The sequence below is a fragment of the Macrotis lagotis genome, chromosome X (assembly GCF_037893015.1).
Source record: "Macrotis lagotis isolate mMagLag1 chromosome X, bilby.v1.9.chrom.fasta, whole genome shotgun sequence".
NCBI classification, from domain to species: Eukaryota; Metazoa; Chordata; class Mammalia; order Peramelemorphia; family Peramelidae; genus Macrotis; species Macrotis lagotis.
In genome coordinates this window covers 168,244,575-168,267,646 of record NC_133666.1, presented here as the reverse complement: position 1 = coordinate 168,267,646, position 23,072 = coordinate 168,244,575, and the positions used below count along the sequence as shown (strand labels likewise).

The 23,072-nt window shown below is 41.5% G+C and overlaps 1 protein-coding gene across 8 annotated transcripts in view; it reads left to right on the top strand.

The window, feature by feature from the left end:
• The window catches only part of RAI1 (retinoic acid induced 1), a 294,145-nt gene that overhangs the window by 192,783 nt on the left and 78,290 nt on the right, over positions 1–23,072 (top strand). For 6 of the 8 annotated variants that reach the window (XM_074208585.1, XM_074208584.1, XM_074208578.1 and 3 more), the window contains one exon: positions 12,115–12,305. The exons of 1 other annotated variant lie outside the window; for it this stretch is intronic. The gene's annotated coding sequence lies outside the window, so the exon portion shown is untranslated. Of the gene's footprint in view, positions 1–12,104; positions 12,306–23,072 lie in introns of all 8 variants that reach the window. One more of the 8 variants, XM_074208579.1, reaches the window with a different exon arrangement.

Here is a 23,072-nt window from a genome sequence, read left to right as displayed (position 1 = left end):
AACAGCACATCATTTTCTTGTCATTGGTTGCCTCTTGTAGATTTTGCAGGCATTAATGAAGTTATGAGACCTTTTGTAACTCTGTTATTAAAGCCATAAAGCATGACCTCCTCACTCCTAACCAGTTCATGGTTGGCTACCAAGAGCTTGGTGTGTACTAGACTTTAATGGCTATTAGCTGAGGCAGAAGAAATTCTGGAGAGAATCAGACAAAGCCATGGGAGAATAATAATAATAACAACAAAACCCACCTGGGAACAAGGGTCATCGACAGACCACTGAATTAAGAGGCCTCCCTAAGGGTGGAGTGAATGATTTGAGGCTGGGGAAAGAGGCCAAGGGGGGAAAGAATAGTGCTGAGAATGAAGGGGCAGAGAAGAGAATGGGGGGGGGGGGGGGAGCAGGTTGGTCAGGAGGTTTAGGCAGGACAATAGTTTTTTTTTCCCTGTTTTGCAAAGAAGGTACAAATGAGTAAGTCCTGACAGCAGCAGCAGAATTGGAAGATAGGTGGGCTGGAGTGGTCAGGGAACTGGGATTTCAGGTAGGACTCAGAGGATGAAGAAGAGTTGGATAGGGTGTTGGGAGAATGTGAGAAAAGCAGTTTGAGAAAAGCCTAAGTAAATATGGAGATGGAAAAACATGGGTCAGATTCTGGGGACAGTGGGAAGAACAGTTTGCCTGGACTAAAGGTGATACATAGGGGAGGAGTGGGAAACAATTGTGAGACAAGGCTAATGGGCTTTGTAGATGCCTCAGTAAACTAGCATAGGGCTGAAAATGCTAGATTCTTGATACAGGTATACTGATTAATTGAACCATCCGAGAGCATTCAAAACAGGAAGTCTCCAAGTTAGACCTCTGAGTCAGTTTTGTTCTACAAAAGCAAAGAGTTAAATTTCACAGGGATCAGGGAGGCAGGAAAGGGAATGTGGGAGGTACTGTTGGGCCCTCTTACTATCTTCTTCCTTCAGCCTAAGAGGCATAGTAGAATTGGGGCTCTTGTCAGTGTGCCTTGGTGAAGGAGGTAGTAGGGGAAGAGGTACTGGGCCAGCAGGAAGAGACCAGGAAAGGGAGTGCCAGAGATGGAGGAGCCTCATAGATGTTGACATTTTTCTCACAGACTGTGACAGACAGCAGAGTGGTACCTCCTTGTTTTCAGGCATCCAACTACCTGAGTCCAGGGATTTGCCAGCTGTCAGCATCAGGCCCAGTGGAGGAAGCTGAGAAGGCAAGGACAGAGAAGGCAAGGAGGCTGTCACAGTGGCAGGAGGGCCAGACTGGATGGGGTTTGCTTTAGAGCAATCTGATTGGGAAAAACGGAGAGTATGAACATTTGGGGCACTTATGGGGACCAGAGGATTCATCTGGAATGAAAGCAGCAGCAGGCAGGGGGTGTGGAGATGTCCATCTGGGAGCTTGCAGAATTGAAAGCTGTGAGGCTGATAGTTGTTTATGAGGTGGCATTTCCAATCTGCAGAGGGCCTGGCTGCCATTCTCATTAACTTCTCGTCAGTCACTAAGCCCTGGGGAGATAGGCATATGAATCTGGGAGGAACCTCGGAAGCCATTTAACATATGAGGAAACTGAGGTCCAGAGAAACAAATGATTTAGTCCAGGTCACACAGGTAGTAAGTGGCAGCATCAGAACTGGAAGACTACTGCTCTTTCCTCTCTACCACATTGCCTCTATGGAGTTCAGAGTGAGATAAGGCCTTGAATTCCCAGCTTCTCCTAAAGTGGCTGCTGTCCATACATTGACTGCTGGACTAAAGCTCTTAGCTTCTCTCTCAGGGAAAAAAAAATCACTTCCTCTCTTTCTGGATTGGCCAAGCATGCCCTCTTGACTTCACTTCCATCTCTGGACTGCTTCCAAACAGAAAATCCCCTCCTTCATATTATAGAGGAGGAAATGGAGGCCCAGAAAGGGCTTCATTTTACATACTCTGGAGCCTGCCTTGTGGGGACCAAAAATTAAAGCGATAATTGTTTGACAAAAAATGATAAACTCACAGTTGCCCTTCTAGGGAGGGTGATGGGCCAGGGGCAAAGGAGTAGAATAGAGACTAAGCCATAGTCTTAGGGGCTGACCAGCCTGGTCAGTTCACCGGATTCCACACACTGCTGGGAGGCGATTAGACTCAATAAAGGATCATCCATTCAATCTAGCAACACTCAGATCCAGGTTCAGGTCCTGAAGAGTCACAGTCTTTCCCTTCAAGAAACTTCTAGTCTGGTTTGGAGAGACAAGATAGAACACACACACACACACACACACACACACACAGCAACTATAGGATGTTAATCATGAAAGGGAAGCTGCCAATGTCTACAGAAAGAACCATCAGCTGGATGGCAGAAAAGCTAAGATCTTACCTAAGTCCTACTACTAACTAGCAGTGTGATCATGGCACACAGTAGGAGTAAAGGTAAATAAGAGAGGAATGAGAACAGTCTTGCAGGGGACAGCTTGACTAGGTAGGTAAGTGTTAGGGAGAAGAGGAAGGGAAATAAGACTGGATGGATCTGGTGGGGCAGTTGATAGACAGTCTCGCAAACTATGTAGCCTTGATCTATTAGACCTTTAGCCTTGATCTATTAGACCTTTTTCAAAATGATAGTAGCAGGGTTTCCAGTAGGGGAAGAAGTCTTGGATTTATTTGAGTTGAGAAGTCTGTATCCAAAGCCTACCTCTGATGTTTATTAGCTATGTAATTTTGGGTTTGCTTCTCTGAATCCCATCTGTAAAATGGGGATAATAATACTTCGATCACCTACCTCACAGGGTTATTATAAGGAATAAATAACTAATATATGGAAAACACTTTGTAAGCTGTTAAACTCCACACACATCAAGTATTATTATTTTTATTATCTTGTTGCTGTTTTTTTCCTTTTGGCAAATGATAAGTCAGAGTACTTGAATGGGAACCCACCATGCATTCTTGGTAGTATAGTTACCAGTTCATGGGCCATCTTTGTAGACCATCTTTGGCCTACCCTTGTGGTGAGCAATGGGGAACCATTATAGGTTCTGCTGAAAAGCCCAAAGTCTTAAAGAATGTCCTTACAGTGGTTGAAGACAGAGCAGCAAAAGAGATGGAATCTTCTTAATGTAGCAGGTAGGAGCCAGAGTCTGAGATGCCTGAAGTTTGAGCAAATCTGATGAGACCAGTGGTATAGCATTTAGAAAATGGAAAGCTTCCCTTCTGAGAAACTGTCTTGGTTCTGGAACTTGGTGGGGGGGAGCACAACAAAGGCTAATTTTTCACATGGTTTTCTATAATTAAATTTTTTTAAATACCAGAAAATTCTATTCTCCATAGTAGAGAAATATTATATTTATTTTGTGCTAAATCAACTTGCATGAGATAGAGTGAAGGCCCAAAGTCTCCTGTGAACACAAGGAACAAGGACTTACCAATACTTTGTCCCAAGGCTCTGCTTGGGTCAAGAAAGGAATCATTCAGCGGCTAGGTGGTGCAGTGGATAGAGCACTGGCCTTGGAGTCAGGAGTACCTGAGTTCAAATCCGGCCTCAGACACTTAATAATTACCTAGCTGTGTGGCCTTGGGCAAGCCACTTAACCCCATTGCCTTGCAAAAAAAAAAAAAAAGAATCATTCCATAAGACTTGATGGAACCCTTTTTTATTACTGGAGAAAGGGTGGGGGTTAACCTCCTGGGTAATTCTGGCAAAAGTCAGGGAGGGAAATCTAGGAGGAGAGTCTTGAGAAGGGGAGATCTGCCTGAAGCAGCAAAGACATCAGAAGTTCCCTGAGTCCATCAGTTGTGGGGTGAAGCCTCTTGAATACAGTCTAGCTCACCCTTTTCACTTTACATATCTGAAGCCCTCAGGCAGAAGGAGATTCCAGAATCCCTCCCTACATTCTGGGCCTTCTCTCATGTGTGCTCAGTCTCAGGCCAAGTGTTTGGGGGAAGGAGGAGGATGCACAGGAAGAAGAGAAGGCATAGTTCCTGCTGTCAGGAAATTTATAATCTATTCCAGGAGAGAGGAGTGATGTAGTATAGAGGTTCTCAAATTTTTTTCAGTCTCAGGACCTTCCATGTTCTTAAAACATTATTGAGGACCCTCAAAGAACATATATGAGATATATCTATTGATATTTTCTCAACTGGAAATTAAAACATTTTTGTAATATTATGAAAATAGTTTTAGCCTCATATCCAGACTTTTGCAAAACATATTTTGAGAGCCAGTGATAGACAGTTGGCCTTAGAGTCAGGGAAATCTTAGTTCAAGGTCTAGACAACTATTGACTGTATTAACTTGCACAAGTCCTTTAACCTTTGAGGGTTCTAAGCAACTCCCTAATGCTTGAAGTCTCTAAGGAGGCCCTAAAACTTTATAATCCCTCCTTACTTTCAGGGCCCTTCCCCCTTTCTTCTTCACTATGCAGAGTTGCTCAGCCCATCCTCGGCCCACCTCACCCCCCACACACATACACAGTCTACGGCAGATTTTTGTCAACTAATCCCCTCTAAGGTGTTAATGACTCATAATGACTTAAGTTAGGGTCCCTGCATTTTAATAGAGACATTTAACTTTATCTCAGAGGAATGCCTCTCTGACTGTGGAATTTGATAGCCCAAGGCAGGCCAGTGATTGCAGGATTTTTGAGCTGCAAAGCTGAAAGACTCCCTCCAATCATATTTCACAGTAAGCATTATTCCTCGTCAGACTTTCCCCTGCCTATGTGACTCATTTTTGGAGGCTTATGCTTACAAAACCAGTTACCACCAAATTTATTTCATTTTTGTTTGTGTATTTCCATATTAACCATGTTGCCAAAAAGAAGAAAAAAGGTAAATAAAAAATTATACTTCAATATGACATCAGATTCTGTCTGTTCTCTCTGGAGATAGCTTATTTCATCATAAGATCTTTGAAATTGTCTTGAATCATTTTATTGTAGAGAATAGTTCAATTATTTACAGTTGATCACTGTACAGTGTTGTTGTTTCTGTGTACAGTATTCTAGTTCTGTTTTCTTCTCTTTGCATCAGTTCATATGAGTCTTCCCAGGTTTTTCTGAAATCATCCTACTCATTATTTCTTTTAGCCCAATAGTATCCCTTTGCAGTCATATGGCACAATGTGTTCAGTCATTCCCCAATTGATTTATAATCAGTCCCAATGAACCTGGAGGATAGTCAATTAGAAATTACCCCATCCAGGACCATGCATTTCCAGACTCCTTCCCCTTCCCTCCTTGACATCCCTCTTCCCTCCATCACCACTATATCTCTGCAGACATTAGTGACTAAAGACATGTGTACAGTCCAGCTCAGGTGCCAACTTTTACAAATAGTCTTTCCTGAGTCTACCTTCCAAAAAAAGCATTTTGTATTTATTTTGTATGTATTTTCTTTACACAATAAGATGGAAAGGGGTTTCAGAATCAGAAAATGATAATAGTCTCTAGCATTTATTTATATAGTTTATTTATGATAAACATATTTATTTTTGTATATTTATGTTTATTTTTATTTAAGGTTTGCAAAGCAGTTAAAAATATTTTATCCTCGAGTCTCCCATTTTTACAGTTGAGGAAACTGAGGCAGACAAAAGTTAAATGACTTGCCCTGAGTAAGAGATAGTGTTTCAGGAAGGATTATAACTAGAGTCTTTCTTCCTCCAGGTCTAGTGTTCTAACTGCTGGGCCACTTGGCTGCTCAAAAAAGACCTTGGTATAAGCCCTTACTCTAACAGGATGCTAGTTCTGAAAGCAACTCTAAAACTTCCCAATTCCAATCTGTATTGGTAGAGGGATATTCCTCATTCAAAAATTCTCTAAGCCAGTAGAAATCACAGGTCCAGGAATCCCTATATTTGGAATTTAGTGATACATGGATATGTTCTTTCCATACAATAGAATATAAGCTACATGAGGGCAGGAAGTGTTTCATTTTTGTGCTTACATCCCTAGAACCTAGTACAGTGTTAGCACACACTAGATGATTATTAAATGCTTGATATATAAAGGAAGGAAGTGACTCAGCCTCCCTTGGAGTTGGAGTAAGAGGGAAGAGTTGACCCCCTGAAGCATGGCCCCAGGATCTTGTGCTTGCTTTTGTTCCCCACTGAATCTGATTTGGGGGGCAGTCATTGTTGTGGCCTGAACATTGTTGATCCCACTTCCCCTTATGTTTCTCAGATCTGACCAGTGCTCTGCCAATATCTTGACTCAAGGCATTTATCCCCATCCACTAGACTATTGTAATCTCATGGTCTCTAAACCATCCCTTACACTGATGCCAGATTAATCTTCCTTATTGAAAAGAGTTGACAATATCATCTTCCTTCTGCTGCACCCCTCTCACTTCCTGAAAAAAAAAACCCTCCAGGCTCTTTCAAAGCAATTCCTTTCCCACCACCTACTAGATATAATCCAGATTCCTTGATCTTACATGTAAGACCCATCACAGCTAAGGGGTTTAGCAGATAGAGACTAGACTCAGGAAGACCTGAGTTCAAATCCTATTTCAGACTCTTAATAATTGGGAAGTCCTGAATAAAATCACTTTATTTCTCTCAGCCTCAGTTTCTTCCAGTGCAAAATGAGGTTAATAATAGCTTCCACTTCACAGGACTATTGTCAAGACCAAGAAAGGCATAAAAACCCTTTGCAAACCTTAAATGGCTATACAAATGGTAGCTATTATTATTGCATTCTAGTTCCTTTTTACCTTGCTAGCTGTTCTCTTCCATTTCTATTCATAAGTTCTAAGCAAGTCAGAAACCATTCCCCATATAACTACCTAATACTTTACTGTCTCAGTCTGCAAATCTTTTCCCCAGTGTATCCACTTGTCTGAACCTTATTCATTCTTCAGGGCTCAACTCAAATACCTTCTCTGGTTTATATACCTGTCCCTTGAATGTGACTTGAACTTTACTGCCTTCACTTAAGTTTCACCTGCTTCACCTCACCTGCTGAATTCCTACCCATCTTTTAGAGAACAAAATGTCCTTTCCTCAAGAAACCCCCCCCAAAACACACATACACAGACACACACACACACATACACACACACACACACACACACACACACACACACACACACACATCCCTCTCAATGGCCATTAGTGCCAAGATGGTGAAATGATTCTATAAAGACAGAGTGATGGAAAGAGCTGAGTGTTAGCAAGAATCCTTTTTATTTGTTCACCATTGCTTTATTAAGTAAAAAAAAAAACAACTTGAAAATCACATATACACACATTACTTTGTTTCTAATACCCTTATCTTATAAACCAAGAGCACTGAATATTATAGTCCTCTGTATTAAATATGACTGTAAGCTCTGTGCCCATTTATGTCAGAGGCAGTAAATAAATGTTTCTTGAATTGAAGTGTTGTACTAAATCCCCTGCTTTATCCAAAGAGTGTTTGCTCCTTACTCCCTTCAGGCAGGTTGGGTCCACTTAATTGTGCTCTACAGACTAAGTATTTGTATCATGTGTTTGTTATTTTATCTATCCACCTTACAGTGCCAAGCACAGAGTTCTTCATAACCCCAGTAAAAGTTGTAGGTGTTTAGCAAATGTTTGTTGAATGAATGAATGAATGGGTGCCCATAGCCTGCTTGGCACAGAACAGACCAAATGCAGTCACCATCCTAAAGGAGCAGATATCATTGACCCATGGTCCTGGTTAATCAACACCCCCTTAGGGCATCTAGAGTTATCTCCAGGGCTTTTGGGAAACACTAAAAATAAACCCTTATAAACCAAATTCATTTCAAAAGCTTACAGATTAGAATTGGAAAGGATCTTAACAGCCATCTAGTACAGCCCCATCATTTTACAGATGAGGAAACTGCTGCCCAGTTTAGAAGGTGTCAGAGTAAAATTCTCAATTTTGCCCGGGTTCTCAATTCAGGCAAAGGGAGAAGAAGAGAGGTGTTGATTTGGGTGGCAAAGGATTACCCTGTTCAGCTATTCAGAAATGAAAAAGAAAGTGTCAGTGACAAGAACAAGTATATTGGACTCAGAGGCCCAAGTTTCTGCAATTGTCTAAGACATAGACAGTTCTGGATGGACTTCTAATGTGTGGTCAAGGAAAGCTAGTGTAGATAGTGGCCATCTACATGTTAATAAAAGCCCATTAGCCAAAAACAGCTAATGCACCAATCTGACAGAGTTTCTGAAATTCTGCCATTAGAAATATGCCTTTGGGTTAGGGCATCGAGGGCCCTGTTAAAATATAAATGCTAGAATCTGTTGTCACTAGTTGGCCCCTTATTTGAATGAGACCACGGAGTTCAGATCTGATAGAGACTTCAGAAAGATCTAGTTTAACCCTTTTTTTTAATAGAGGGAACTCTGAGGTTCATCCAGGAAAAGAAGAATTCACCCCATGATCCTATAGTACTTTAGTAGCAGAGCTGCAGCTGAGTAGAGCACTGACCTTCAAGTCAGAAGGACCTGAGTTCAAAACTGGCCTCAGATAATTACTGGCTGTGTAATCTTGGGCAAGTCACTTAACCCTGATGGCCTTACATCCAGGGCTATCTCTAGTCATCCTGATTCATATCTAATGTTTGGACTCGGATGACCCTGGAGGAGAAAGTGAAGTTGATGATTTAGCACAGCATCCCCTAACTCAAATTCACTTCATATTCTTGTCATGACATCACCTCCCTGATGCTGTGGTCTTCTTCGAAGATGAAAGCTATAGAACTATAGTCTAGAGTTCCTAACCCCACTCTGTCTTTTTTAGTTGACCAAAATAACCCTAGCCAAGGGCAACTTCTTTGAAAAGAGAGATCTCAGGATGGAAGGATTATTTTTCATTTTATTTTTTGCAGAGAAAGGAGATAGAAGAGGTGTGAAGAAGGGGCCATTACCCCAGGGTAAAATTCCCTCAACCACCTGAGAGCACTGAGCACCTGGATGTGTATGGGAGGGGTGGGGGGGGTAGGAACGAGGAGAATGAACAGTGTACAGGGATGCTGAAAGGAAGCTGACAACATGCCAAGGCCTCCTCCTCCAGCCCCATGATTTGTTTTCAGGCTGAAATGCATTTGCTGTGTGAGACAAGACTAGCACAGATCCCTAGCAAAAACTACCGAATTTCAAGAACATAACATTCCTTTGACCTTTTCCTTGAGGTGTACCTAGTGATCCCCTGGGTAGAGCATTGAATCTGGAGCTGGGAAGACCTTAATTCAAATCCAGGCCCAGATGCTTACTAGCTTTGTAATCCTAGGCCAGTCACTTAACTTTTGCTTCAGTGTCCTCCACTGTTAAATGCAGATAATGAAAGCACCTTTTTTATAGGGTTGTGTTGAGGTTTAAATAAAATGAGTGTTGTTTAAAAAAAAAAATTGACACAGTGCCTGTCAAATAATAGGTGCTAAGCAAATGCTTATTCCCTTATATAGTTTGAAAATGGGGGGGATGGGACAGACCAGACCCCATACATTTAGGCACCCATTCCCTTGTCGGGGACTTATAATCCCCTACTTCTCATTTCCTGTTGAAGATCTTGCCCCAGTGAAATTTCTTGGATTTCCTTTCTTTCAGCTCAGATTCAACCTCCTCCATAATACCTTCCTTGACCTGTGATTCTTCTTATTTTCCTCAAATAGATGTGAAATCTCCCTGCTTTGGATGCCTTCGAACCTATATTTGGTTTAGACCTCTGACAGAAACAGCATACTCCCTTATATTGTATTGATTAATGTCTACCTTTCCCTATTAGATTATAAACTCCTTATGAACAGTTCAGTATCTTCTCTATATCTCTCACAACATCCAGGGTGGGTACCCTGGCATAGGCATGAATGAATGAATGGATGGATGGGTGAAGAAATGGATAATGAATGAATAAATAAATGAATTTAGTGTGGCATCTATATTGAGGGTCTCTGTGTCCTTATATATTTACTGAGTTGAGACCTTGTGCCAAACACTGTGTTAGCCCCCAGGACACAAATATAAAAGCTTAACTAGTCCCTGCCATCAAAAAAACACACATTTTATTGGGTTTGAGGTGATGGTGAGGAAATACCATGTTTACAGCTAAAAAAGAAAAAAAGAGTGTGCACAAAATATCTCATTTCAGGGCACTTACAACTGGGGAAGTCAGGAAAGCCTGCTTAAAGATGTTGTCCCTTGAGCCTTAGAGGCAGACAGGGGCATTCCAAGACAAGCATGAGCACAAAAAGGGAATTAGGAAATCCAGGTCTAGGGAGCATGTAGTCAGCCAGTGTTTCTGGAGAGTAGGACAAGTCAACCTGGGGAAGGAAGATAATCTGGAGCCAAAGTGGGAAAGGTTTTAAATATCCAAGGAATCTGGATGTTATTCTAATGGCCAGAGGGAACTGCTGAAGCTGGAGTTAGTAAGGAACCTGGTCAGATTTTCATCTTGAAACTATCATTTGACTAGCTTTGTGGAGTTTGGTTTGCAAAGGAGGGAGAGAGAATTAGGCAGGGAGACTAGTCCAGGCTAGGGATGATTAAGGACTGAACTGGAGTGGTTGTGATCCAAGGGGAGAGAAGAGGACAGACTCAAGAGATTTTGGGGAAGTACAACAGAAAAGAATTGGCAAGTGATTGGATTTGGAAGGTGAGTGAGAGGGTAGTGAAGGATGGCTTCTATATTGTGAATCTATGGGACTGGAAGAAAAGTGGAACCCTCAATACAAATGAGGGAAGATTGAAGGAGTTTTGGACTGAGATACATTGCTTGATCTTAGAGGAATTCATCCTGTTTGGAGAGGCCAAACTGAAAGACATGAAACAATTTCAGAACAATATAGGACAGGTCCATATGACTGGAGGAGGAAAAGATCTCTGTGGGTTAGAGTCATTAGGAAGGCTGCACACAGGAGGGGGGACTGAAGCCAGACCCTGAGTGATGGGAAAGATCTGGATTTGCTGCTTCAATTGAAGGGAAGGACATTTGGGAGAAAGCAAGGGTGTGGAGGAGGGAATAAGTAAGCCACAGTAACAACAGTTTACATTGTATAGGGCTTGAAAGTTTACAAAGTGCTTACACATGATCTCATTTGATTCTCACAAATGTGAAATAGGTATTTTTATTATAGAGAAAAGAAATTGAGTTTTGGGGAAATTCAGTGACATATTGGGGGTCAGGCTGCTTTGAGATTCTAAGTTCTGAGATGTTCCCAGATACAAGTCCCTATCACTTCTGGCATGTAAGGTCACTAAAAACATGGGCCTGGCTGGAGCAGAGAAGGCCAAAGGAGGACATAGGGGTGTCTAGCTAGTGTCCTCAGTTTCCATAACTAGGGTTACTTAATCCAGGCTATCTCTAGGTTCCCTGTTTCTTCTAAACATGACCTCTCTATCCTCATCCTCTGTTTTTTCCCAGCCTTTCCTTTATCCTATGACCCCTGACTTAGATGAAGCTTCCTTCCATCTCTGCCTTCCCCTTCTCATGTCAGGGGGCCAGCTCCCTGGGAGGTGCAAGGGATGGAGGGCTATTGCTGCTGGAGGTAATTTTGAGGAATGCTGGCTCTTCCTTCACCCATTCTTCTCTTAGCATGCCAATTCTCTAGTCACTGACCATGCTTTTTTCCCCCTATGGGATCCCCCTTTTCAGAAACAAGTGACACCCAATCCCTCTCTTCCTCATTTTGCCCTCTCTGCCTCCTCTCCCCATGGTCCTTGTGAACAGATCTGTCTGGATTTTGATGGTGACAATAGAATGTGATCTCCTTGAAGGCAGGCACTAACTCAGTGCCAGGCTCTGTGTAGATAATAAATGCTTATTGAAATGAATTCACTGCCATCTGTTCACTGTCCTGGCTGGATAATCTTCCTTTTGCCTTCGCAGCTAGAAACTTGGACCCTGGGCACTGGCATAGTGGGTTGGGAGCCCCGGTGACCCCGCACTCTGCCCTTCAGTCCCATCCCTCTCAGCCGAGACCCTCTCCCTAATAAAGAAGCAGGGGTGGGCAGCAGGGAGGGAGGAGGGGAAGAGATGAGCACAGAGGGTAGTTGAAATATTAATGCATTTTCCCCCTCTCCTCTTTTCCTCCTCCTTCCTCCCCACCTCCTTCCCCTTCCCCACCCCCACCTTTTTTCCCCTCTCTCCCTCCCTGTGGGAAAGGCCTTTGCAGATATAAGCAAACCTTGATTAAAAGCTGCCTGACAGCCCACGGCAGCAGCAAGCAGCAGGCAAGGAAGCTCTTCAAGTCCAAAGGGAGTCGCAGTGGCGGCTCCCGCCACGGCCAGGCTCTCAGATGTCCCTGATCCTTTAATCAATCACAGCCGAGGAGGGGAAGAGCAAACGCCCATCAGAGGCGAGGAGGTATGTTCCTGCATTCATTGCCACTGCCCTGGGAGCTGTGCAGGCCCTCATGACACGCCATCAGGGTGGGGGTGGGGAGGGGCCGCAGGGGAGGGAGGGGAATGGCAGTGTTGGGGAGCCCTGGGCAGAGCGGGCCGGGTGGGGGTGGGGGTTACTGTGGAGGGGCCTCTGGCCATCATTTCCCCACCTCTCCGAGCTGAGACACTCTCTGTGGCTCATGCTACCACGTGATGAGGAAGCCCGAATGCAGGCTTTCTGCTTATTATCCACCTTCCTACCATATCAGAAGCACCACTAGGAATATTTTTCCCTGGGACAAAAACAGTTTGGTGGGGTGTGGCTGGACAACCATCCTCTCCTGGGCTCTGCCAGCCCTCCGCCCTGCTCCTTTGCTGTCTCCCAGGGTTTGCCATTCCCCTTCAAATCCCTGTGGGGGGTGGGGACCACAGGGGGCCTGCAGTCCCCGGACCACCAATGAGAGAATGCATCAAGTGCCTGGATGACGTGTCCTTGTATTTCAGTAGCATCCGTGTCCCATCCAGAGCCGCACATAAAGTTGTCTACAGGCATGCACACCCCGGCTCTCCAAAAGCCTTGTGCTCACATTCAGTCTTATCTCAGGGTCCCTTCTGTTTACTCTCCCTGAAAGGGGAAGTTCAGGCGACTTTGTGCCACTGATTTGATGGTGTTGTGGAGGATGAGGAACAAACAGCCCACGACCCAGCCCCTTTGTGTCAGGATTTTATAGTGTGACTGAAGAGGAAAGGAAGGCATCCTGGAGGAGGTGGGACTTTATAAGTTGTTCAGTGGAGTGAGGGTAGAGCTTATGTCCATAAGAGCAAGAGAACAAAAACATTTGTCATTCACTTGGTCAGTCGGTATTTATTAATTGCTTACTGTGTTTGAGGCACTGGAGATAAAAAGGAAGAAAATCAAACTGTTCTTCAAGGAACTCCAATTTGAGTAGAGAGACAGCATGTATACATATAAATTTATACATAATTCATTAAAAAATAAATACAAAGTGGTTATGGGACAGACTAGTTTGAGTGGAAGATCAGAACAGGTTTCTAGGAAAGGAGGCACTTGAGCTGTCTTAAACAAAATCGGGAAAAAAATAATTTGTCTAAAAAGGAAATCAGAAATCCTAGTATGTAGAGATCAACAGGAAATACACTCTAGGGATAGGGTTCAAAGGCATGGAGATGGGAGCTCTAGTGTATTATCTTGAAACACCAACTTGTCTAAGTTTGGCTGGATCACAAAGTTCAAGAAGAGAAATGTATGAAAAAGACTGGAAAGGTAGGAAAGGGTCAAGTTGTGGAGAGTGTTAGATGCCAAAGGGAGTTTATATTTGAGCCTCCAGGCTCCAGGGGAGCATCCACAGTTTGTTGACATGATCAGGCCTGCATTTTAGAGAAGTTTCCACTCCAGTAGCTGGAGAGAGGAGGGGTGAAGAGAGACTTTTGGTGGGGAGACCAAAGAAGAGTCTACTTCAGTAGTCTATGAGAGAAGTGAATGAGGACCAGAATCAAGGGGAATGTGAGTGCAAAGAGGAAGGTTCTGGTTTTTGTTTTTTTTTTTTTTTAGATTTTTCAAGGCAATGGGGTTAAGTGGCTTGCCCAAGGCACCCAGCTAGGTAATCATTAAGCGTCTGAGGTAGGATTTGAACCCAGGTACTCCTGACTCCAAGGCCGGTGCTCTATTCACTGCACCACCTAGCTGCCCCGGAAGGAAGGTTCTTATTAGAGAGATGTGGTCAAGACATCAAGATAGAAGTGTAGAGATTTGGCAACTGATTGAATATGTGGGGGGTGTGAGAATAATAAGTCAAGGATGATATTCTGGTGTCCAATTTAGATGGTAGTTCTCTTGATAACAGGGAAATTTGGAAGAAGGGCAAGTTTGGGGGGAACAGTAATGAATTATATTTTGCACATGTTGAGTTTGAGATATCTATAGGACATTCAAGCTGAAATATCTCCTAGGCCATTGGTAATATGAGATTGGAGCTCAGGAGTGAGACTAGAGTTGGATAGTCAGGGTGTTTCAAAAGTCTTAGTGCCACATTAAGCTATGGCAGCTTATTAGTAAGCTATTAAGGCTTAATACAGCATTAAGATTTTTGGAACTTTCAGTAATAGATCTGGAAATGGTGACTGAACCTATTGGAGCTAATGAACTCACCAAATGAGATGGTAAAAAGAGAAAAGAGTGCCAAAGACAAAGCAGTTTGGTAGAATGACATGGATGATGAATTCCCAAAGCAAACTTAAAGGAATAATCTGGAAGGAGGAAAACAGAAAAAAGCAAGCAATATCATGAAAACTCAAAGAAAAATGTATCTAGGAGAGGACAGTCAATAGTATCAGAAATTACAGAGAAACAAGGAGATTGAGGATAGAGAAGAGACCATTGGATTTGGGAATTAAAAGATTATTAGTGATTTTGAAGAAAATGGTATCAGCTGAATAATAAAGACAGAAGCTTAGATAGCAGAGAGTTATATGAGCCTGAGAGGAAAGTCAGTAGAGTCACTCAATGTAGATGGCATTTTCAAAATTTGGCAGAGAAAGGGAGAAGAGATATAAGATCATAATAGGGATGGTAAGCTCTAGGAAGGGTTTTTGTTAAATTTGTTTTTGTTAAAGATATTTGAGTTTTACAATTTCCCCCCCAATCTTGCTTCCCTCCCCCCACCCACCATGGAAAGCAATCTGTCAGTCTTTACTTTATTTCCATGTTGTACCTTGATCCAAATTGGGTGTGATGAGAGAGAAATCATATCCTTAAAGAAGAGACAAGAAGTCTAAGAGGTAACAAGATCAGACAATAAGATATCTGTTTTTTCCTAAATTAAAGGGAATAGTCCTTGAACTTTGTTCATACTCCATAGCTCCTTATCTGGATACAGATGGCACTCTCCTTTGCAGACAGCCCAAAATTCTTCCCGACTGTTGCACTGATGGAATGAGCAAGTCCATCAAGGTTGATCATCACCCCCATGTTGCTGTTAGGGTGTACAGTGTTTTTTCTGGTTCTGCTCATCTCACTCAGCATCAGTTTATGCAAATCCCTCCAGGCTTCCCTGAAATCCCATCCCTCCTGGTTTCTAATAGAACAATAGTATTCCATGACATACATATACCACAGTTTGCTAAGCCATTCCCCAATTGAAGGACATTTACTGGATTTCCAATTCTTTGCCACCACAAACAGGGCTGCTATAAATATTTTTGTACAAGTAATGTTTTTACCCTTTTTCATCATCTCTTCAGGATATAGACCCAGTAGTGGTATTGCTGGGTCAAAGGGTATGCACATTTTTGTTGGCCTTTGGGTGTAGTTCCAAATAGCTCTCCAGAAGGGTTGGATGAGTTCACAGCTCCACCAACAGTGTAATAGTGTCTCAGATTTCCCACAACCCTTAAGAAGGGGTTTTTTAATGTGGGATAGAGTTGAGTAACTTTGTAGGCAGTAGAGAGTGAAGCAATAGATAAGGAAGAGACTGAAGGTTAGAGAGAAAGTTGATGATGGCAGGGTCAATCTTCTGAAGAAAGTAGGTTAAGATGAAATCAGGGGTACACATGGAAGTGTTGGCTTTGATAGGGAGAAAAACAGGAAATGGTGAAAGAAAATGTGAAGGAACTAGGATGAGGAGAAGAAATTGTCAGATAAGAAGAAGAGACAACCAGCCCCAATTTTGCTGAAGTTTGAAGCATGGGGCTCATCTAAGGAGCGAGAGTGTTGGATTCTTGAGGAAAGAAAAAAAGGTTTGGACCAGCTTCAGGGGGATAGGATAGAAAATTAGTGGAGAGTAAAAGGATCCTTGTGAGACTAGAGAGCATAAATTTGCATGGAACCAGTCAGCACTTTGGGAGACTTTATCAAGAGCATTCAGCAACATGTGGGTAGGTACAAGGGAGGAAGACAGAGGTTTGTCAAGGAATGAGGGAAATAAAATCAGAGAACGAAGAAATGGAAACTAGAGAAAGAATGGTCTAGAATGATTCACTAAGGAGTGGAGATAAGGAAAAGAAGAGAATGTACCCAGAGCCCTGATTGTGACCTGGCAAAATACTGAGAGCAGGTGAAGAATTTGAAGGTGTCAAAGGGTTATAAGAAGTCAGAATGAGTTGCAATAAATCAAGGAAGACTTCATGCAGGAGGTTGAGACTTGAGCCAAACTCAGGAGATTGGCTAAGAGAAAAAAGGAAGATATTCCAGGGAGAGCTTCATGAGCAAAGATCCATAGCAACATCCCTTTCCTGCTCCAACCCCATTCCTGCTGTCAAAGGATCCTGGCCTTTGGATGATTACCCCTTTCCATCTGCAATATGGTAACATTTCAGAGATAGAAGTATGATATGATGCTCCTTCTAGCTCAAGGATTCTTTTTTTTTTAGGTTTTTTGCAAGGCAATGGGGTTAAGTGGCTTACCCAAGGCCACACAGCTAGGTAATTATTAAGTGTCTGAGGCCAGATTTGAACTCAGGTACTCCTGACTCCAGGGTGGGTGCTCTATCTATTGCGCCACCTAGTCCCCCCCTCCTCCCATCTCAAGGATTCTTAATCATGAACCCTATGTTTGAGGAACCCTGTCTCAGAATAATGCATGAAATTAAAATACATAGGATTATTCTGTTGAATTAAAATCCATAGGATTAGTTGAAATAGTTATCAAAATGTTTTGTAAAGTACATTCACATTCCCCAGGTTAAGAACCTGGTTGATTGGGTATAAAAGAGGCCTTGAATGAAGGTTAAACAGTTCTCTTTTGAAAGAACCAATATGACTTGACTGTTTTGAGTTTGAGTCTAGAAAGGAATTCTGTGAGCAGTACCAGAAATCTTTCCAGCTGGATTGAGTCTGTCCTTGTCTCTTCCTGGTTTCTCCCTGCACAGGAAGGGGTAGGGACTTCCCAGACCCACAAAAGGATTTATTCAAATCACTTATCATTTTTAATAATATTTAATTTTTTCCCCAATTACAGGTTAAAGTAGTTTAATTTTTTTAAGTTTTGATTTCCAAATACTCCAAATCCTCCCTGAGATATAAGTAGTCTGAAATAAGTTATACACATGCAATTAAATACAATATAATATAGTGATCATTTATTAAGCACCTATTCTTGTGTGTAGCTTTGATAGACACAGAAGGAAACAAAGAAAATTTATGGAATGGAATAAATTGCATTCAAAGATGCCTGAAGCTAACAGTGAATAAGAAGTATGGACTAGAATCCTCTGTTACTGAGTCCTACTTGCCAAGGACCAAGATTTTTCCAGAAAGATGTCCATCTCCAAAGTGGTAGAGGTGAGGGTTCACAGGAGGGAATCCCCCAGCCTGCTGTCAACACAGCAGATGGGGATGAGGCAAAGGTCACCTTACCTCCCTTTCTTCCCAGTAGATCCCCTCCACAAGCCAGTTTCCTCCCTGCTTATTACACATCCTGCTGTCCCTGCCCTGCCCCTCACCCCCATCTTCTTCTTCAGACTATATGTCCTACCTGCTCCTTTCCACATATTTTCCCTCTACTTTTACCTTCTTGGATGAGGTCATCTGTGAAACTGTCTCTTACAATTCCAAACCATCAGACTACTCCCTCTGCTCTGAATTGCTTGAGAGTGATCATGTAGTTTAGTGGAGAGAAAGGTGAAACTAGAGTTAGGAGACCACATTTGAATCTCCCCTCCTTTATGGACATGAACAAGTCTCTTGACTGCTTAAGCTTCAGTTTTCTCTTCTGTAAAATGAAGATAATAATTCCTGCTCTCTGTGAACTTTATAGGTTTGTCATGATTAAAGGCTCTACAAACCTTGAAGTACTATAGAAACACGAACTTTTATTTTGCTCCACATTTAGATCCCCAATTATATCCAATCTAACATCAATTTTATAATGCCTTTTAATATCCCCTAATTGTTTGCTATGTGATCCATGTCTCCTCAAATAGACTGTGTACCAATCGAGAACAGGAAATATCCTCTGTACCCCTCCTCCAAATGCCTAGAAACCCAAGGGCATTTCTAGATAAAAATATGTGCTTTAAAATATTTGCTTTAAAACAATTTATATACGTTATCTTCTTTGAGCCTCATAACAACTCCATGAATTGGGTGTTGCAGCTACTGTTTTCCTTATCATACAAGTGAGGAAACAGACAGGTTAAGGAACTTGCATAAGGTAACATAGATAGTAAGTAGAGGAACTGGGATTTGAAACTTGTTCTCTGACTCCAAATCCCAAATTCTTTCTACTGGTTTACACAACCTGTATAACATGGTTGTTTTGGGGGGGGTTGGTTGTTTTTTCCTTGTTTTTGTTTTTGTCTTTGTGAGGAAAGTGTTTTATAAACTTTAAGGTAGATTATTTTATTTGCCACACTGACTCACAAGCCTAAAACAGGTTACAGGATTTCTTTCCCTTCATTCAGCCAGAAAATGCCATTTGTTTCATTGCTAAACAATCTCTTACACCAGCAAATGCTTTTATATGCTTTTCAGAGTATTTCACATTCACTAACTCAAAAGATCCTTGTAAATAGTCAGGCAAACTTTATGAGACCCATGTTACAGAGGAGGACATTGGATTTCAAAAAGATTTCATAACTGTGGTAGAGCTAGTTCATGAGAGCTTGATTGGACCAAGGCTCTTTCTATACCAATAGTCATGTGAAGGATCATAGAATCAAAGGATTTTAGAGTAGGAAGTAGCTCATTAACCATCTCTTCCAACCCATATTCATAAGGAATTTTCACTGTAACATACTCAACTGGCAGTCATCCAGCCTCAATGTGAAGAGAGATACCATACATGTTGACTTACCTATGTCACTCTGGGATGGATTTAATGATTAGAAAGTTGTTTTTTCCTGCTATCAAGCCTAAAATTGCCTTTTTGCCCTTTTCACCCATTACTCTTGGTTCTCCCCTTTGAGGACAGACAGAACATGTGTAATCCCTAGTCTCTATACCAGCCTTTTGCCTATTCTTTTCCAGGTTCATCATCCCCAGTTCCTTCTGCCAGTTCTTAATGTGACATGAACTTAAGGCCTTCATTATCTTAGTTGAGGACTAAGTTGAATGTTCTCCAACTTATCCTTAACCCGTGGCACCCAAAGTTTAACACAATATTCCACAGGTTATTTGACAGAACTAAGTGTAGAACTGTCATCTCCCTAGAGTGGAAGCTTGCCCTTCTTAACTCAGTTCAAAATCATGTTAGCTTTTTTTATCTGCCATATGGCACTGCTCACTCATATTAAGCTTGCCCCTCTAAGACCTACAGATCTTTTAAAGACAAATTCCATCCAGCTTTATGAGGTTTTGATTTTTTTTGAACCCGTGTCAAACTTGGCATTTATCACTATTGAATTTCACCTTATAGATTCAGGTCTCAACCTCTCAAGATCTTTGGAGATCTTTACTCTATCATATAGAGTGTTAGCTATCCCTCCAACTCTTTGTAATCTATAAACTTGATGAGCATGCTATCCATACCATTGTACAAGTCAGTGAGAGGAAAATATTAAATAATCAAAGATCCCTACACTTTTCAAGTCAACTTTGAACCATTAATGATTATCCTCTAAGTCTGGCTATTCAACTGGTTCCAAATCTATCTAATTATATTATCATCTAATCCACACTTCTACATCTTTTCTACAATATGAAATACTTTCTCTGAAGCTTTGCTGAAATCTAGGTAAACTATGTCCATAGCAGTGTCCTGATGTATTAGTTTAGTAAAACTGTCTAAAAGTGAAGGAAGGTTAGACAGGTTTGAACTAGTTTTCTTTTGAATATCTGCTGAGTTTTTATAATCACCACTTCTTTTTATAGATGTTCATTGACCATTTTTAAATTATCTGACCTAGAACTTTACTAGGGACTGAATTCAAGCTCAGTTCCCTTTCATTTTTGGAAAATTGGAACATTTGCTCTTTTCCAGTCTAGTTCTACCTCTCCCTTGTTTCTGTTTTCTTTCAAATAATTCCATCAATGAAGCAATGAGCATTATTAAGTACCGACTATATCCCAATCTCCGGAGATTCAAAGACAAATGAAGTAGGCCTTGCCCTCAAGGAGTTTATATTCTGTGGAGAAGATAACATGTACGTATATAAATATAAATAGCATATATATAGAAAATGATGATGTGATGTTTTCCCTTCATTATTGAAGAAGACCATGATATCAAGGAGGTGATGCTATGACAAATAAATGAATTAGATTTGAGAAAGGGGATGCTATGCAAAGTCACCAGTCTCACTTTCTCCTCCAGAGCCATCTGTATCCAATGGCCAGAAATGGATCAGGATGATTGGAGATGGCCCTGGGTGTGAGGCAATCAGGGTTAAATGACTTGCCCAAGGTAGCACTGCTAGTGTCAAGTGTCTGAGGTCACATTTGAACTCAGGTCCTCCTGGCCCCAAGGTTGATTCTCTTGTCCCTGCACCACCTAGCTGCAGATATATTATTACAAGAGATGTGTTATTTTATGGAGGCAGGCATTAGCGGCCACAATACTCATGAAAGGCTTTATGTAAGACGTGGCATTTGAGATTTTTTTGAAGGAAACTAGAAATTCTAAGAGGTAGAGTGAGGAAAGAGTATAATCTAGGAATGGGAGAAAGTCTTTGCAGTGTCATGGTAATAAATGATGATATCTCATATATAGGGAATGGAAAGTAGGGTCAGTTTGATTAGGGGGTAGGGTACATGAGTAGAACTACTGTGTCTTCAGCGTGGAAAGAGAAGTTAGAGCCTGTATTTCATCTTAGAGGTATTAGGAGGGCACTAGATTTTGTTGAACTAGGAAATAGTAAGGTCAGGCTGTCACTGCCAATTCTGTGCTTGGGAGTTGTATTGGAAAAGGGAGAGACTAGAGGCAGGAAAATCAATTAGAAGGCTATAATCAAAGAAGGCTGTAGTCGAGGGAGGGGTACTAGAGGAGCTAGGATGTGCTAGGATGATGGCCAGATGAGTAGAGAGAAGTCAATGGATATGGGAGATGTTAAGAAGGCAAGAATTGACAATTAGTTGGATTTGTCTGGAGAGGTAGAGTGAGGGAGCATAATGAGTTAATGATGATTCTGAGGTTATTAACAGGGTAACTGGAAGAACAATATTGCAATACCCTTACAAAAAGAGGAAAGTTTGGAAGATAAAGATGAATTTTGTTCTATACATGTTGAATTTGAGCTACCTACAGCACCCCTAGTCTATAATTCCCAGTAGATATTTGGTAACTCGGAACTGGAGCTCAGGAGAAAAATGAGAACTGGATCTATTAATCTGGAGTCACTTGCTCAGAGGTGATAATTTAATCCATGAGAGATGTTGAGTTCTAGTAGTTCTTTCAGTATTCAAGAGTGTATTTCATCTCTGCCAGATGATTCAAATTCACCAAGAGCAACCAGGTGCATATACTTTCTAACTCCTTATTTCTCTGAGGTTAGCAGCTCCCAGTTAGCTATTTTTGTTTCATCATTTCCAGTTCAAAGGTCATTCTTTTCACTGGAGAGAAAACAGAACAAAATCAGATTTGATCAATTTTGCTTTTGTTTTTTCTGTTGTCAATTATCATTTGAATTTGGAGTCAGGAAGGCCTGAGTTCAAATCTGTGTCAGATATCTATTAGCTATGTTATTCTGGGAAAGTTTTTTAGCCTCAGTCTGCCTCAGCTTCCTCAAATGTAAAATGAAATAACAGCACTCACCTTACAGGGTTGTTGTGAGGATCAAATGTGACAGTATTTGTTAAGCTCTCAGCATAGTGCCTGGCCTATAGTAGGCATTATATAAATACATATTCCTTTCCCTTTTTTTCCTCTTATGAAGATGTCCTATCCCATCTCTGAACTTCTTCTTTTCTTTAATAGAGCAAAAAAGAAAACCAAATAAACAACACCTTTTTGATTGCCCTTGGTTATATTTGCCAGTCTCAGCTCATTTTGAGCTTTAGCATGTCACTATTTTTGATTCAATATTTTTTCCCCACAGTTATTGTTAATTGTATTTCCCTCCATTCCATTCCTCCCCACTCCCATTTATTCTGTTCTCTCTCTCCTTTCACCTTGTCCCTCCTCAAAAGTATCTGACTATCATCTCCCACCATCTTTCCTTTCTTCTATTATCCACAACCCCCCTCCCCTCCCCCGTCCTCTTTCTCCCATCCCTATCCTCTACTTTTTCCTGTCAGGTAAGGTAAATTTCTATACCTTATTGAGTGTGTATGTTATTTCCTCTCCGAGTCATTTCTGATGAAAATAAAGGCTCATTCATTCCCTCTCACCTTTCCCCAGTTCTATTACATTGCAAAAGTTTTTTCTTGTCACTTTTACATGAAATATCTTAACCCATTCTAACTCCTTTCCCTTTCTCTCAGGACATCCCTTTTTTTGCCCATTAACTCCATCTTTATTATATAATATACCTTTATATGCAGCTCCCTGCTGTGCCTCATCTATCTATGTTCCTTCTAACTGCTCTAATAAATGAAAAGGTTCATATGAGTTATGAGTATCTTCTTCCCAGGCAGGAATACATTCAGTTCAACGACATTAAATCCCTCATAATTTGCCCTTCCTGTCCACTTCTCTCTGCTTCACCTGAGTCCTGTACTTGAAGAAAGAACTTTCTATTCATCTCTGGTCATTTTAACAGGAAAGTTTGAAATTCCCTTATTTCATTGAATGTCCATCTTTTCCCCTGAAAGAGAATGTTCGGTTTTGCTGGGTAGTTGATTCTTGGTTGTAATCCA